At 33.2% G+C, this 18,659-nt stretch overlaps 2 long non-coding RNA genes across 4 annotated transcripts; both read left to right on the forward strand.

The window, feature by feature from the left end:
- The first annotated feature begins 1,083 nt into the window (after positions 1–1,083).
- Positions 1,084–5,861, forward strand: LOC135151936 (uncharacterized). 2 transcript variants are annotated; one of them, XR_010290917.1, is made up of 4 exons: positions 1,084–1,407; positions 3,602–3,793; positions 4,719–4,833; positions 5,089–5,861. It is a non-coding gene; the product is annotated as an uncharacterized LOC135151936 (long non-coding RNA). The 2 variants fall into 2 exon arrangements; XR_010290916.1 differs by lacking the exon at positions 5,089–5,861 and having other exon boundaries at positions 1,107–1,407; positions 4,719–4,971.
- Positions 5,862–7,416: 1,555 nt separating this feature from the next.
- Positions 7,417–11,431, forward strand: LOC135151958 (uncharacterized). 2 transcript variants are annotated; one of them, XR_010290947.1, is made up of 4 exons: positions 7,417–7,739; positions 9,934–10,125; positions 11,043–11,157; positions 11,413–11,431. It is a non-coding gene; the product is annotated as an uncharacterized LOC135151958 (long non-coding RNA). The 2 variants fall into 2 exon arrangements; XR_010290946.1 differs by lacking the exon at positions 11,413–11,431 and having other exon boundaries at positions 7,440–7,739; positions 11,043–11,295.
- The last annotated feature ends 7,228 nt before the right edge of the window (positions 11,432–18,659 follow it).

Here is an 18,659-nt window from a genome sequence, read left to right on the forward strand (position 1 = left end):
CAATTAATAATTAACTAAATTAATTAATCAATTAATATTTAAATTAATTGACCAATTAAAATAATTAATTACTAATTAAAATTAATTAACAAACTAATTTAGATTTATTTTTGATTAAAGAAATAATTAAAAACTATTTTTGAAATTTAAAATAATTAAATAAAAGAATTTTAGAAAATTAAATCAAAAGGTTTATTTTGTAAACTTTTGAAAGTTTTTGGCCAGGGTTTAAAGTGCAACTTTTAAAAGTTACAGGGGCTAAATCGTCAAAACTGAAACTATAGTACCAAACCTTCACCATCTTCAAAAGATGGGTGGCCAAACGACAATTTGCCGCCGGCCACCACTGGTTTTGCCGGAATCGGCGTTACTGTAACATCCCAGATTTTCAGAATTAGTTTATTAATTTAGAAATAAATTTTTGAATATTATTATTGGTTTTAGTTGATTTTTTTCTGATGAGATGAATGATCTGTGTAGTATGAGTATAATTTTGATGTGGAATTATAAGGTTTAAACAGATTATGCATTCTTCTTCTGTGATTTCGTATATTTTCACGACCCGGATTTTTCAAAAATTGTTTATTGTTATGAAAGTTATTTTCTTAGAAAGGAGGAATAAAATTTAATATTTTATTCCAGTTTGATAATTTTCAAAAATATTTGTATAAATTATTTTCCTTGTCATCGGGGTTAGGGGAAAATATCTGTTCATCGTGCAGTTATCTGTTACGAGATTTAATTGATTTATTTGTGTACGATTATGTCTGTGTGCATTTATTTCTGCTTTTGATATTATTATATTACTTTATTAAAATTTATTATCTTCTTAAATGGATATTATTTTTGTAAAAATACAAAGATAATTTGAAAACTTATTTTAATTGCTTGATGGTGATCATAAATATTTTTAGGAGTTTATAAAATATTAAGAATCTTATGTCTATATGGTCGGATTTTTAATTAGTTTCTGAAGCATCTAACCTCTAAATTTTGTATAAGTTTCGAAAATGCTCTGTAAATCCCGAAACTTTTATTTAATTAGTTTTATAATATTCATGGATTTGTAAAATTATTTTGGTGATTTTTCGGGAATGTTTTATTATGAATAGTATCTGTAAATAAGCTAATTGCGGGTATTAGCCAGGGATTGTTCTACAAAAAATAGGACACGCAGCAGCATGAGAGTGTGACACGTACCCCTATATTCCACCGCCTGTACTCCCTTTCTTCTTTCCTTTTCTTAATGTCATCACTTTTGAAACCTCAAGTCTCGGTCTCTCCTACCTCTCGTTCTCTCCCCAACTGAGTGTTCTTTTCCTCCTCCCTGCCTTTTTCATTCCTGCAGCTGTGTGATTAATTGGGGGAGAGTGAAATTAGGGTTTGTCCGTCTTCACTCAATCAAAGGTAATCAACTCTCGTTTTGATTAATTGTGATTCTTAAACTTGATTATATGCATAAGTGTCTGTATACTTGTGTATGTATGTATTTGTGTGGCTGTTCGTTTCGACTGGAGATGATGACAACACTGTTGGTGGAGGGCCGTGGTGGTGATGTGGTGGTGTATATATAGCTGTGTGTTATGTTCTTAAAATGGGTTTTTTTGTGTAATTTGAGTTGTGGTGTTAGAATTGAGGCAATTGTTGTCAAGCTTCGCAGCGGTAATGTCCTGTTTTGTAGCTTTGTTCTAGGACTATTAAGTTCAATTACTATGCTTAATTTCCCTGTGATTATATGCTCCTTGAAGTCTAGATTAAGTGCGAAAAAGAATTTCAAAGTTTCGTTAAATGAGCTAAAAGTTATGAATTAATTAGTGACTCTATGTCTAGATGACAAAATTCTGCTATGTGACATATGTGTGCACTGCCCTATTTTGACATGTGTATTTCAAACTGATATAAGATTAATTGGTGAATGGATTGATTTATATTGATGTCTCTTAAGGTATAAAATCAGTACCAAAAGGATTTAGGTTGATTGGATTAATAAGATTAAAGTTATGTTAGATTTTTAAGAGATATGCTACATGATTAGATGCTGAGTAATATGTTATGATTTTGATGTGTCTTGTATGCAAAGTCTGTACAACATAGAATAGAATTAAAATACTGAACCTCTGAGACTATATGCTATGTGGAATCAAGGATCTATGCCAAGTGGAATTAATCAATTTGGATTAGTAAATATTAAGATATGAATTTTTATGTGTACGGTGTTATTAGAGCCCTGCTGTGATGCTTTCTCTGCACCATGTTGAACTTCCAAAATTTATACTAAATTAATTATGTGTTGGAACTTGTTTGTTTGACCTCTGTAACTTAGCTATTCGAGTTCTATATGATTTCTATTCTCTGAGTTCCTTGATTTGGTGCTTGCTTCTATTTTATGGAAATTGATTAAGTCAAGTATGTCAAAACTATACTACACTGCCCTGTTTTACTAAATGATGCATTGTGTAAATCTTATAAATGATTAAATGGTGAATCTTTTTGTGTTGATTAGATAATTTCAAGTATGTCATTTCCTGTTTGTATTGTCTAGGAAAATTATGTAATCTAATGTGCTATAAGTTGGCAAAATTGAGAGGGCAGTTGCTGATTTGTATTAAGAAGTCAACTTAATTAATGATTTGCCGTTTCATTACTTAATCACTTTTTGCATACTATATATGGTTAGAAAGATCTTGGAATGCTCTATCTTTTTTTGTTTAATGTATCTATAAATGAGATTTCCGAATGCTAGTAAAATGCAAATCTCTTGGTGTCTGTCCAGCAGTTTATGGGCTTTATGAATTGTCGAGTTAGAATTATATGTATTGTTCTATGACTTGCATCTAGACTTAAAGTTGAATCATTGTTTGGCTGAGATATGTGAGTTATTGATGTGTGATTGTGTTTTAATTGATAATTGGTTCGGTACTTGTTGGTTTATTGAGTTGGATTGGGTTGGTTATTTGTTGAGTTGTATAGGGAGTTAGAAAACTGTTTTGTTAATAACTTTTGATCCGTAATTCAGAATCGAGTGAAACGAAAAAGAGGTTAAAGCTTAGAAACTCTAGTTTAATATAATGTAACAATATGATTGAGTTTCCAATGTGTATAAAGATTGTTGAAAATGCATAATGTGACTATACGTGATCTATTTGCTATATAGTGATGATTATATCAAATACGTATCCATTTGATTTGATAAACGATTTGGGAGACATAGCATCTTGTCTTGATTAATGTTGAATAAGAATATGTAGATTACAGGAATTTGAGTTGATTGATTGGTTGTTGGTTGAAATAGGCTGACAGATGGATAGTCCTATAAATAGACAAGACGCTGTCAGATTTTCAATAGGATTTATATGGTTATTGAGTTGTAGTATGCTACATGGAGTATGATGTGACTATATGATAAAGTCAAAGCATGATTATATGTTAAGTGATACCTGATAAGTGCATAGAGATTATATAGGGTGATATGTGATTATGTGTTAAATGCTATCGATATAAGTGATATGTATATGCGATAGGTTATGATACCGAGTTTGATAAGTAAGATAAGAATTAATAGATTATTTAGTAATTATGGTAGTATTTTATTCTCGTAAAGGATTTGGACGAGGCGTATACGACCGAAGACGTTCAGAAAGTCAAACGGTGTTCCAAAGCGAATGAGGAACGAATCGAGTAAGTGAAGCAGTGTGGCGAATAAAGTATAGCCAGAGATGGTCTAGATACTATGATATGCATAGGTTGTGAGTTGGAAAGATGAGATTAAGCTGTGTGTGGAAGCGGATTTAAGGCAAGTTTTCCTAAATACTTCCTCACATATATATATTGCATGTTCTGATTATTCTGTCCAGACTATGTTATTGCTTATACTGAAACCCTTCTCAAATAAACTCTTATTTCTGAGAATGAAACCCATGATTGTTTTCAACTTTCAAGTCTTTGAAAAGCCAAACACCCAAATACTCTCACTTTCTATTACAAGTATTCTGATCCATTCTTTCCAATCCTCAAGATTTTAAAAATATCAGCTTTACAAATTAATTCGAAGTTCAGACCGTCATTGAAGCATGGGTTGCTCAGTGATAGTTAGAACCTAGAATGAGTTGGGATCTTCTTGATTATTCAACCCGCCATTGTCATGCTGGTTTAGCAGGCTAAATTCAGTTGCTTAGCCGATAATGGAGGATACTGAATAGTTAGGAATTTCCTGAACTATGATTTATTAAAAGACAGACTGTGGTTTATGAAATGTTGATCCTCAAAAGTTGGTTTGGAATATTTCTGTTATTGATAATGATTATGATTCTGTTCTGTTGATTAAATTGTCTATTGATTTAAATTGTTAGAATTGGATTAGTTTTTATAAAATATGTGGACCAGATTCGTGGTCAGACCAGATTCGTGGTCAATTATAGGCCAATGTGTGCCTTGGATCCAGTATAGAGAACAGGGCTGTGTGCCATGTTCGGGGTTAGTGCGTGACTGATCAGCAGCCTAACCTTTGGTTTTTAAGTAAAAATGTGATGAATCCAATTCGACAATTCTTCTGTAAGTTTGAAATTCTGATTTCAATTGCTGATAAGAATTGTGAAGTTTTCAATTGCATATCCTGAACTTGTGAACCCTGATAAAATATTTCAGGACTATTGTTGCTTATATACACTTGTTGAGCATTGTAGCTCACCCTTGCTATTCTTTTTTTTTTACCATTTCAGAAAAGCTTAGAGATGAATTGCTTGATTGAGATTGCGAGTATGGCTAAGGCTAAGCGAGGAGTCAGAGTTATAGAATATCCAGAGGACAAGTGGAATGTCCAGGGAGATTGTCAAGGTTGGTTCTAGATAGAATTGTATTGATGAGATTCAGTTGTAAGTCATAATTGGAATAGATTGACAGTGATTCTTCTTATCGAAGATGATCTGAGATTGTAAGATATTGTTTATTGATAGTGGTTGATTCTGATTTCAATACTGTAACCTGGATGCGATCCTGTTTTTAGGGGGTTAAAGTGTTTTCTTTTAAATCTTTTATTAAAGTCTTCAAGTTTTAAATGCTTTGATTTTTATTTTCTCCTCAAAAATACAGGTTTTCAAAAGTGTTTAAAAATGGGTTTTGTGTGGTGACGTCAGAATCCAGACCCCCGGATTCTCGGGCTGTCACAGTTGGTATCAGAGCAACAGGTTATAAGTTATTGAAATTAGAATATAGATTGTGGTTATAAGTTTTATAGAGAAAAAGTGTTCAGTGACCTCATATAGAGGTATTGTGAGACTGTCTGGGGATAGTCTAGAGAGGTAATCGGAATAGAATCTAGATAGTTAATTAAGTTGAGGGTACATGTTTAGATAGATCATGGTTCCTAAGTCTAGATACTTGGTTTCTAGTATGGGGACTGATTGAGATAGTGAATTGTGATAAGGGTCAGAGTCGGACCTAGTCAAAAGAGTATTAATAATGAATGATTAAGTTAAGAATGATAAAGATGCATGGTTTGGAGTATTCTGACCATGTTACATATTTGAAAGTGGTTTATCGTTTGAATTGAAATGTAGAAGAATGGATGTTGAATATGAGATATTGTGAATTAGAAAGAGAATTTTGTAGATAGATGTGATGTGAATGATAGAGAGTAGGTGGAATTGAGTCTAGTTATCAGAAGTAATATTGTGAGTGAGATAGAACGTTAGTCTTAACGACGACGCTTCAAGCTAACCGGCATTTCATCTGCTATCAAGATGAACCTGCTTCATTGCGAATGATAATGTCTACAAGGAAATCTTACGAGGCTATCACGAGTTAATGATGATCGATTATCGAGAACGTCGAGAAGAGGACATACATTGAACAACGATTTATGGAAGCAGAGCAGGAATTTGAGAAGACCTTGGCAATATCTTTCTTCAACAAAAGCTTATCTTAATTCTTTTCATCATCATTAAGTCCTTATTAGGATACCTTTTCTACAAAAAGTTTTGATAAATGAGATATTCTATTTCTCGAATGACGAGAAAACATTGGTATTGATTATTGATATTGGTATTGATTCTTGGTGTGTGATAAAGGTTATTGTGAGAAGACAATGATATTTCTTGATATTTCTTGAGATTCTTTGATATATATCTTGATTCTCTTGATATTCTTTGGTATTCTTTGATATTCCTTGGTATTACTTCCATCTGATTGGGATGAACAACCCTATGTATAGGGGACACAAGGTATACCTGTCTGTGTGATAGGAGTTGGATGGGACGCCATCACTTGTGTGTGTTGTACTTACAAGAAGGTTAACAACCTTTAGTAGTGTCTAATATGGGCACGCAACACTAAGTTCGTTTGATCATATTGATCTCTCAGTCACTCTCTTATTTAAACATGACCTATTTTGCAAACATCTTGTTCACATTCTAAATCTCAAGGATTGATTCTTGGGAAATGAATTCTGCAATTGTGAAAGATTGATTCTCCTATTTCTTTATAGCCCAAGTGGTTAAGGGTTTATCCTCTGTTGGCCCAGGTTCTGGGTTCGACTCTGGCTCACCTCGAGATTATCTTAGAACAGATACTCAAATTGTAAGGCTATAAGCCATATTAGTCAAAAAAAAAAGGTATGCCAAGGTCATTTAAAGGTGGGGAATGATATTACGAAGTTTTAGTTCTCTTCGCGGATTCTGAGGACAGAATCCTTATAAGGAGGGTAGAATGTAACATCCCAGATTTTCAGAATTAGTTTATTAATTTAGAAATAAATTTTTGAATATTATTATTGGTTTTAGTTGATTTTTTTCTGATGAGATGAATGATCAGTGTAGTATGAGTATAATTTTGATGTGGAATTATAAGGTTTAAACAGATTATGCATTCTTCTTCTGTGATTTCGTATATTTTCACGACCCGGATTTTTCAAAAATTGTTTATTGTTATGAAAGTTATTTTCTTAGAAAGGAGGAATAAAATTTAATATTTTATTCCAGTTTGATAATTTTCAAAAATATTTGTATAAATTATTTTCCTTGTCATCGGGGTTAGGGGAAAATATCTGTTCATCGTGCAGTTATCTGTTACGAGATTTAATTGATTTATTTGTGTACGATTATGTCTGTGTGCATTTATTTCTGCTTTTGATATTATTATATTACTTTATTAAAATTTATTATCTTCTTAAATGGATATTATTTTTGTAAAAATACAAAGATAATTTGAAAACTTATTTTAATTGCTTGATGGTGATCATAAATATTTTTAGGAGTTTATAAAATATTAAGAATCTTATGTCTATATGGTCGGATTTTTAATTAGTTTCTGAAGCATCTAACCTCTAAATTTTGTATAAGTTTCGAAAATGCTCTGTAAATCCCGAAACTTTTATTTAATTAGTTTTATAATATTCATGGATTTGTAAAATTATTTTGGTGATTTTTCGGGAATGTTTTATTATGAATAGTATCTGTAAATAAGCTAATTGCGGGTATTAGCCAGGGATTGTTCTACAAAAAATAGGACACGCAGCAGCATGAGAGTGTGACACGTACCCCTATATTCCACCGCCTGTACTCCCTTTCTTCTTTCCTTTTCTTAATGTCATCACTTTTGAAACCTCAAGTCTCGGTCTCTCCTACCTCTCGTTCTCTCCCCAACTGAGTGTTCTTTTCCTCCTCCCTGCCTTTTTCATTCCTGCAGCTGTGTGATTAATTGGGGGAGAGTGAAATTAGGGTTTGTCCGTCTTCACTCAATCAAAGGTAATCAACTCTCGTTTTGATTAATTGTGATTCTTAAACTTGATTATATGCATAAGTGTCTGTATACTTGTGTATGTATGTATTTGTGTGGCTGTTCGTTTCGACTGGAGATGATGACAACACTGTTGGTGGAGGGCCGTGGTGGTGATGTGGTGGTGTATATATAGCTGTGTGTTATGTTCTTAAAATGGGTTTTTTTGTGTAATTTGAGTTGTGGTGTTAGAATTGAGGCAATTGTTGTCAAGCTTCGCAGCGGTAATGTCTTGTTTTGTAGCTTTGTTCTAGGACTATTAAGTTCAATTACTATGCTTAATTTCCCTGTGATTATATGCTCCTTGAAGTCTAGATTAAGTGCGAAAAAGAATTTCAAAGTTTCGTTAAATGAGCTAAAAGTTATGAATTAATTAGTGACTCTATGTCTAGATGACAAAATTCTGCTATGTGACATATGTGTGCACTGCCCTATTTTGACATGTGTATTTCAAACTGATATAAGATTAATTGGTGAATGGATTGATTTATATTGATGTCTCTTAAGGTATAAAATCAGTACCAAAAGGATTTAGGTTGATTGGATTAATAAGATTAAAGTTATGTTAGATTTTTAAGAGATATGCTACATGATTAGATGCTGAGTAATATGTTATGATTTTGATGTGTCTTGTATGCAAAGTCTGTACAACATAGAATAGAATTAAAATACTGAACCTCTGAGACTATATGCTATGTGGAATCAAGGATCTATGCCAAGTGGAATTAATCAATTTGGATTAGTAAATATTAAGATATGAATTTTTATGTGTACGGTGTTATTAGAGCCCTGCTGTGATGCTTTCTCTGCACCATGTTGAACTTCCAAAATTTATACTAAATTAATTATGTGTTGGAACTTGTTTGTTTGACCTCTGTAACTTAGCTATTCGAGTTCTATATGATTTCTATTCTCTGAGTTCCTTGATTTGGTGCTTGCTTCTATTTTATGGAAATTGATTAAGTCAAGTATGTCAAAACTATACTACACTGCCCTGTTTTACTAAATGATGCATTGTGTAAATCTTATAAATGATTAAATGGTGAATCTTTTTGTGTTGATTAGATAATTTCAAGTATGTCATTTCCTGTTTGTATTGTCTAGGAAAATTATGTAATCTAATGTGCTATAAGTTGGCAAAATTGAGAGGGCAGTTGCTGATTTGTATTAAGAAGTCAACTTAATTAATGATTTGCCGTTTCATTACTTAATCACTTTTTGCATACTATATATGGTTAGAAAGATCTTGGAATGCTCTATCTTTTTTTGTTTAATGTATCTATAAATGAGATTTCCGAATGCTAGTAAAATGCAAATCTCTTGGTGTCTGTCCAGCAGTTTATGGGCTTTATGAATTGTCGAGTTAGAATTATATGTATTGTTCTATGACTTGCATCTAGACTTAAAGTTGAATCATTGTTTGGCTGAGATATGTGAGTTATTGATGTGTGATTGTGTTTTAATTGATAATTGGTTCGGTACTTGTTGGTTTATTGAGTTGGATTGGGTTGGTTATTTGTTGAGTTGTATAGGGAGTTAGAAAACTGTTTTGTTAATAACTTTTGATCCGTAATTCAGAATCGAGTGAAACGAAAAAGAGGTTAAAGCTTAGAAACTCTAGTTTAATATAATGTAACAATATGATTGAGTTTCCAATGTGTATAAAGATTGTTGAAAATGCATAATGTGACTATACGTGATCTATTTGCTATATAGTGATGATTATATCAAATACGTATCCATTTGATTTGATAAACGATTTGGGAGACATAGCATCTTGTCTTGATTAATGTTGAATAAGAATATGTAGATTACAGGAATTTGAGTTGATTGATTGGTTGTTGGTTGAAATAGGCTGACAGATGGATAGTCCTATAAATAGACAAGACGCTGTCAGATTTTCAATAGGATTTATATGGTTATTGAGTTGTAGTATGCTACATGGAGTATGATGTGACTATATGATAAAGTCAAAGCATGATTATATGTTAAGTGATACCTGATAAGTGCATAGAGATTATATAGGGTGATATGTGATTATGTGTTAAATGCTATCGATATAAGTGATATGTATATGCGATAGGTTATGATACCGAGTTTGATAAGTAAGATAAGAATTAATAGATTATTTAGTAATTATGGTAGTATTTTATTCTCGTAAAGGATTTGGACGAGGCGTATACGACCGAAGACGTTCAGAAAGTCAAACGGTGTTCCAAAGCGAATGAGGAACGAATCGAGTAAGTGAAGCAGTGTGGCGAATAAAGTATAGCCAGAGATGGTCTAGATACTATGATATGCATAGGTTGTGAGTTGGAAAGATGAGATTAAGCTGTGTGTGGAAGCGGATTTAAGGCAAGTTTTCCTAAATACTTCCTCACATATATATATTGCATGTTCTGATTATTCTGTCCAGACTATGTTATTGCTTATACTGAAACCCTTCTCAAATAAACTCTTATTTCTGAGAATGAAACCCATGATTGTTTTCAACTTTCAAGTCTTTGAAAAGCCAAACACCCAAATACTCTCACTTTCTATTACAAGTATTCTGATCCATTCTTTCCAATCCTCAAGATTTTAAAAATATCAGCTTTACAAATTAATTCGAAGTTCAGACCGTCATTGAAGCATGGGTTGCTCAGTGATAGTTAGAACCTAGAATGAGTTGGGATCTTCTTGATTATTCAACCCGCCATTGTCATGCTGGTTTAGCAGGCTAAATTCAGTTGCTTAGCCGATAATGGAGGATACTGAATAGTTAGGAATTTCCTGAACTATGATTTATTAAAAGACAGACTGTGGTTTATGAAATGTTGATCCTCAAAAGTTGGTTTGGAATATTTCTGTTATTGATAATGATTATGATTCTGTTCTGTTGATTAAATTGTCTATTGATTTAAATTGTTAGAATTGGATTAGTTTTTATAAAATATGTGGACCAGTCAGACCAGATTCGTGGTCAATTATAGGCCAATGTGTGCCTTGGATCCAGTATAGAGAACAGGGCTGTGTGCCATGTTCGGGGTTAGTGCGTGACTGATCAGCAGCCTAACCTTTGGTTTTTAAGTAAAAATGTGATGAATCCAATTCGACAATTCTTCTGTAAGTTTGAAATTCTGATTTCAATTGCTGATAAGAATTGTGAAGTTTTCAATTGCATATCCTGAACTTGTGAACCCTGATAAAATATTTCAGGACTATTGTTGCTTATATACACTTGTTGAGCATTGTAGCTCACCCTTGCTATTCTTTTTTTTTTACCATTTCAGAAAAGCTTAGAGATGAATTGCTTGATTGAGATTGCGAGTATGGCTAAGGCTAAGCGAGGAGTCAGAGTTATAGAATATCCAGAGGACAAGTGGAATGTCCAGGGAGATTGTCAAGGTTGGTTCTAGATAGAATTGTATTGATGAGATTCAGTTGTAAGTCATAATTGGAATAGATTGACAGTGATTCTTCTTATCGAAGATGATCTGAGATTGTAAGATATTGTTTATTGATAGTGGTTGATTCTGATTTCAATACTGTAACCTGGATGCGATCCTGTTTTTAGGGGGTTAAAGTGTTTTCTTTTAAATCTTTTATTAAAGTCTTCAAGTTTTAAATGCTTTGATTTTTATTTTCTCCTCAAAAATACAGGTTTTCAAAAGTGTTTAAAAATGGGTTTTGTGTGGTGACGTCAGAATCCAGACCCCCGGATTCTCGGGCTGTCACAGTTACGAACCTCTGGTCTCCACCAACTTGTCCAGATCACCTCTCTAGCCCCCCCGGAACCTTACCATGCCCACGAATCAGCCGGAATCCAAGCCGTTTGGCCGGATTTTTGCGACGAAAAATCGCGTCGCCGTTGAGTTCTATGAACTCCGGCGACTCCACCGGACTTTCCCCATTCAATTCGAACATACCAAACAATTCCCCATCGCTTACTCTATCTGTTTACACTCTCCAAACATGCCCAGAATGAATAAATAGAAAAGCCCTAAATTTTAAACAAGAACACTCAAGAACACAACCAAATAATCAAACGGACTTTTCTATATGATTCCGAACTTGATATTCAACATATAATATTTGAAAACGAATGGCAGGAGATGCTCTACAACATGGAATCATCAAAACAATCAAACAATTACGTTTGCAAAAATTCATATTTCAACCCATATAAATTCGAACTTAAAAAGCTTATTTAGCAAAAACATATCGATTCAGCACTGATATGGATGACTACAATAGATTCTATGCGTCGAGAGCTTCATTTTGACTATTCATACGCCTCCATCGGATTCCAATAACGCCTTCAAATCCTCGTTTGATTATGAAGAACACGAAGAACACCCGTTCGTTTTCTCTCGGTATTTGTGCAGAGAAACTGACGAAATGATTGTACGTGCGAAAAACTATAGAAAAGGCTATTTATAGAAGAAGATAAGAGAATATTCCTTGAATTTGCTTTGGAATATTCCTAGAACATGCTTCACGTATTTCGAGACAACCAGATAATTATTAACTTTTAAAAAATATTCACAAAATCGTACGGGACCATTTACGGGACAAACCGTACTCCGGATTGAAAAAGTTAAAACACGAAAAATGCTCAGAATGTCCACATAGCCTAACGGCGAAATTTTCCCGAACGCCCGCGGGGTTTAAAATGCTAAATAACTATTTAATATAATTAATAATCAAACGAGATTAAATCCATAAATCGATTATAAAATCACGTAGCAATCCAAAAATCAATATGAACATATCTAAATAAACTATATTTTATCCTGATCATATAGAAATTGAAATATCTCAAATCCGAACACATATGACCAGTCAATTCAATAAACCAGATAACACAACCCTTATAAAAATTCATATAAATATCACATACTATTCATAAATTATCAGGAACATACCCAAATGTTTCATATTTTATTCTGAGAATATGAAAATTGAAAACTCGTGATTGCAACATATATAAGCAATCAAAATAGAAAACTAGTTACCATATGATTTACCAAATATTCATATAATATTCAGAAATGACCATAACTAACTACACGACCAATACACACGTAACACTTAATCATGTAATACATATCTTCACATATCGACCATCTAACTTTTGCATAACAAATCTCTGTATTTTCAGAAATAATATTTGAAATGAGTTTTGAAAGGATATTCATATATCCGTATATAAATCATTTGAAAATATCCAAATAACATATGACTCATTCTGATAATATCAATAAGTAAATTCACAGATCTGGCACATATAAATAACAATTATAGAATTTACACCAAAATTCATCCAATATTCACATTTAATTATCATAACTAATTAAACTCACAATCCAACATGCAACACTTGGCCATGTAACAATTATACTCACATACCAATCTTTTAAATCTTCAGAATCAATTATATGAATAAAATTTTGAAAAGACAACCTTGTATTGATAACACAATAACCCGGAATTTAAATATAAAATTTTGAAAACACCTTAAACTGGAATAAAACATTAAGCTTTATTTCTTTCTTTCTAAGAAAATAACTCTCATAACGATAAAAAATTTTTGAAAAATTCGGGTCGTGAAAATATATGAAATCACAGAAGAAGGATGCATAATCTATTTAAACCTCATAATTCCACATCACAATTATACTTATACTACACAGACCATTCATCTTATCAGATAAAAGTCAATTAAAGCCAATAATAATATTCAAAAAACTTATTTCTATATTAATAAACTAATTCTGAAAATCTGGGATATTACAATTCTTGACTTGTTTGAGCCCGGAAACTACTTGTAGCTTCATTAATGACTCGATTGAAGTTGGAAACAACTTGTAGCTTCATTTCAGACTCGTTTGACGTTGAAAACAACTTGTAGCTTCATTTTGGTTGTTCAAAGTTGGAAATAACTTCTAGTTTCATTCTTGACTCGTTTGAGCCTGGAAACGAATTGTAGCTTGTTTGAAATTGAATGAAGTTGAAAAGAACTTTAGCTTCATTTTCGGTTTTTTTAAGTTGGAAACAACTTTTAATTTCATTCTTAACTCGTTTGAGCCTGGAAACAACTTGTAGATTCATTATTGACTCGATTGAAGTTAAGAACACCTTGTAGCTTCATTCCAGACTCGTTTGAAGTAGAAAACAACTTGTAGCTTCATTTTTATTGTTTGAATTTGAAATGAATTTGTAGTTTCATTCTTGACTCGTTTGAGCCCGGAAACAACTTGTAGCTTCATTATTGACTCGAAGTAAGTTGGAAACAACTTGTAGCTTTAATCCAGACTCGTTTGAAGTTGAAAACAACTTGTAGCTCCATTTTTGGTTGTTCGAAGTTGGAAGCAACATTTAGTTTCATTCGTGACCCATTTGAGCCCGGAAACAACTTGTAGTTTCATTATGGACTTGATTGAAGTTGGAAACAACTTGTAACTTCATTATAGACTCGTTTGAAGTTGAAAATAACTTGTAGCTTCATTTTAGGTTGTTCAAAGTTGGAATCAACTTTTAAGTTCATTCTTGACTCGTTTGAGCCCGGAAATAGCTTGTAGGTTCATTTTAGACACGTTTGAAGTTAAAAACAACTTGTAGCTTCATTTTTTGTTGTTTGAAATTAAATGAACTTGAAGTTTCACTTTTGACTCGTTTGATCCCAGAAACAACTTGTAGCTTCATTATTGACTCAATTGAAGTCGGAAACAACTTGTAGCTTCATTACAGACTCGTTTGAAGTTGAAAACAACTTGTAGCTTCATTTTTGGTTATTCAAAGTTGGAAACAACTTTTTGTTTCATTCTTGACTCGTTTGAGCCCGTAAAAAACTTGTAGCTTCATTATAGACTCGTTTGAAGTTGAAAAGAACTTTAGCTTCATTTACGGTTGTTTGAAGTTGGTAACAACTTTTAGCTTCATTCTTGACTTGTTTGAGCCCGGAAACAACTTGTAGCTTCATTAATGACTCGATTGAAGTCGGAAATAACCTGCAGCTTCAATCCATACTCGTGTGAAGTTGTAGCTTCATTATTGACTCGATTGAAGTCGGAAATAACCTGCAGCTTCAATCCATACTCGTGTGAAGTTTTAAACAACTTGTAGCTTCATTTTTGGTTGTTCAAAGTTGGAAACAACTTTTAGTTTTATTCTTGACTTATTTGAGCCCGGAAACAACTTGTAGGTTCATTATTGACTCGAATGAAGTTGGAAATATCTTGTACCTTCATTCCAGACTCGTTTGAAGTTGAAAACAACTTGTAGCTTCATTTTTGGTTGTTCAAAGTGGGAAACAACTTTTAGTTTCATTATTGACTCGTTTGAGCCCGAAAACAACTTGTAGCTTCATTATTGACTCGATTGAAGTTGGAAACAACTTGTAGCTTCATTATAGACTCGTTTGAAGTTGAAAATAACTTGTAGCTTCATTTTAGGTTGTTCAAAGTTGGAATCAACTTTTAAGTTCATTCTTGACTCGTTTGAGCCCGGAAATAGCTTGTAGGTTCATTTTAGACATGTTTGAAGTTGAAAACAACTTGTAGCTTCATTTTTTGTTGTTTGAAATTGAATGAACTTGAAGTTTCACTTTTGACTCGCTTGATCCCAGAAACAACTTGTAGCTTCATTATTGACTCAATTGAAGTCGGAAACAACTTGTAGCTTCATTACAGACTCGTTTGAAGTTGAAAACAACTTGTAGCTTCATTTTTGGTTGTTCAAAGTTGGAAACAACTTTTTGTTTCATTCTTGACTCGTTTGAGCCCGTAAAAAACTTGTAGCTTCATTATAGACTCGTTTGAAGTTGAAAAGAACTTTAGCTTCATTTACGGTTGTTTGAAGTTGGTAACAACTTTTAGTTTCATTCTTGACTTGTTTGAGCCCGGAAACAACTTGTAGCTTCATTAATGACTCGATTGAAGTTGGAAACAACTTGTAGCTTCATTTCAGACTCGTTTGACGTTGAAAACAACTTGTAGCTTCATTTTGGTTGTTCAAAGTTGGAAATAACTTTTAGTTTCATTCTTGACTCGTTTGAGCCTGGAAACAAATTGTAGCTTGTTTGAAATTGAATGAACTTGAAATTTCACTTTTGACTCATTTGAGCCCAGAAACAAGTTGTAGCTTCATTATTGACTCGATTGAAGTCGGAAATAACCTGCAGCTTCAATCCATACTCGTGTGAAGTTGTAAACAACTTGTAGCTTCATTTTTGGTTGTTCAAAGTTGGAAACAACTTTTAGTTTTATTCTTGACTTATTTGAGCCCGGAAACAACTTGTAGGTTCATTATTGACTCGAATGAAGTTGGAAATACCTTGTAGCTTCATTCCAGACTCGTTTGAAGTTGAAAACAACTTGTAGCTTCATTTTTGGTTGTTCAAAGTGGGAAACAACTTTTAGTTTCATTATTGACTCGTTTGAGCCCGGAAACAACTTGTAGCTTCATTATTGACTCGATTGAAGTTGGAAACAACTTGTAGCTTCATTATAGACTCGTTTCAAGTTGAAAAGAACTTTAGCTTCATTTTCGGTTGTTTGAAGTTGGAAACTACTTTTAGTTTCATTCTTGACTCGTTTGAGCCCGAAAACAACTTGTAGGTTCATTATTGAATCGATTGAAGTTGGAAACAACTTGAAGCTTCATTATAGACTCGTTTGAAGTTGAAAAGAACTTTAGCTTCATTTTCCCTTTTTTTGAAGTTGGAAACAAATTTTAGTTTCATTCTTGACTCGTTTGAGCCTGGAAACAACTTGTAGCTTCATTATTGACTCGATTGAAGTTTGAAACACCTTGTAGCTTCATTCCAGACTCGTATGAAGTAGAAAACAACTTGTAGCTTCATTTTTGTTGTTTGGATTTGATATGAATTCGTAGTTTCATTCTTTACTCGTTTTAGCCCAGAAACAACTTGTAGCTTCGTTATTGACTCGAATGAAGTTGGAAACAACTTGTAGCTTCATTCCAGACTCGTTTGAAGTTTAAAACAACTTGTAGCTCCATTTTTTGTTGTTCGAAGTTAGAAACAACATTTAGTTTCATTCGTGACCCATTTGAGCCTGGAAACAACTTGTAGTTTCATTATGGACTCAGTTGATGTTGGAAACAACTTGTAACTTCATTATAGACTCGTTTGAAGTTTAAAACAACTTGTAGCTTCATTTTGGGTTGTTCAAAGTTCGAATCAACTTTTAAGTTCATTCTGGACTCGTTTGAGCCCGGAAACAGCTTGTAGGTTCATTATTGTCTAGATTGAAGTTGGAAACACCTTGTAGCTTCATTCCAGACTCGTTTGAAGTTGAAAACAACTTGTAGCTTCATTTTTATTGTTTGAATTTGAAATGAATTTGTAGTTTCATTCTTGACTCGTTTGAGCCCGGAAACAACTTGTAGCTTCATTATTGACTCGAAGGAAGTTGGAAACAACTTATAGCTTTAATCCAGACTCGTTTGAAGTTGAAAACAACTTGTAGCTCCATTTTTGGTTGTTCGAAGTTGGAAGCAACATTTAGTTTCATTCGTGATCCATTTGAGCCCGGAAACAACTTGTAGTTTCATTATGGACTCGATTGAAGTTGGAAACAACTTGTAACTTCATTATAGACTCGTTTGAAGTTGAAAATAACTTGTAGCTTCATTTTGGGTTGTTCAAAGTTGGAACCAACTTTTAAGTTCATTCTTGACTCGTTTGAGCCCGGAAATACCTTGTAGGTTCATTCTAGACTCGTTTGAAGTTGAAAACAACTTGTAGCTTCATTTTTGGTTATTCAAAGTGGGAAACAACTTTTAGTTTCATTTTTGACTCGTTTGAGCCCGGAAACAACTTGTAGCTTCATTATTGACTCGATTGAAGTTGGAAACAACTTGTAGCTTCATTATAGACTCGTTTCAAGTTGAAAAGAACTTTAGCTTCATTTTCGGTTGTTTGAAGTTGGAAACTACTTTTAGTTTCATTCTTGACTCGTTTGAGCCCGAAAACAACTTGTAGGTTCATTATTGAATCGATTGAAGTTGGAAACAACTTGAAGCTTCATTATAGACTCGTTTGAAGTTGAAAAGAACTTTAGCTTCATTTTCGCTTTTTTTGAAGTTGGAAACAACTTTTAGTTTCATTCTTGACTCGTTTGAGCCTGGAAACAACTTGTAGCTTCATTATTGACTCGATTGAAGTTTGAAACACCTTGTAGCTTCATTCCAGACTCGTATGAAGTAGAAAACAACTTGTAGCTTCATTTTTGTTGTTTGAATTTGAAATGAATTTGTAGTTTCATTCTTGACTCGTTTGAGCCCGGAAACAACTTGTAGCTTCATTATTGACTCGAAGGAAGTTTGAAACAACTTATAGCTTTAATCCAGACTCGTTTGAAGTTGAAAACAACTTGTAGCTCCATTTTTGGTTGTTCGAAGTTGGAAGCAACATTTTGTTTCATTCGTGACCCATTTGAGCCCGGAAACAACTTGTAGTTTCATTATGGACTCGATTGAAGTTGGATACAACTTGTAACTTCATTATAGACTCGTTTGAAGTTGAAAATAACTTGTAGCTTCATTTTGGGTTGTTCAAAGTTGGAATCAACTTTTAAGTTCATTCTTGACTCGTTTGAGCCCGGAAATACCTTGTAGGTTCATTTTAGACTCGTTTGAAGTTGAAAACAACTTGTAGCTTCATTTTTGGTTGTTCAAAGTGGGAAACAACTTTTAGTTTCATTTTTGACTCGTTTGAGCCCGGAAACACCTTGTAGCTTCATTATTGACTCGATTGAAGTTGGAAACAACTTGTAGCTTCATTATAGACTCGTTTCAAGTTGAAAAGAACTTTAGCTTCATTTTCGGTTGTTTGAAGTTGGAAACTACTTTTAGTTTCATTCTTGACTCGTTTGAGCCCGAAA

Source organism: Daucus carota, chromosome 4 (assembly GCF_001625215.2).
Source record: "Daucus carota subsp. sativus chromosome 4, DH1 v3.0, whole genome shotgun sequence".
NCBI lineage: Eukaryota > Viridiplantae > Streptophyta > Magnoliopsida > Apiales > Apiaceae > Daucus > Daucus carota.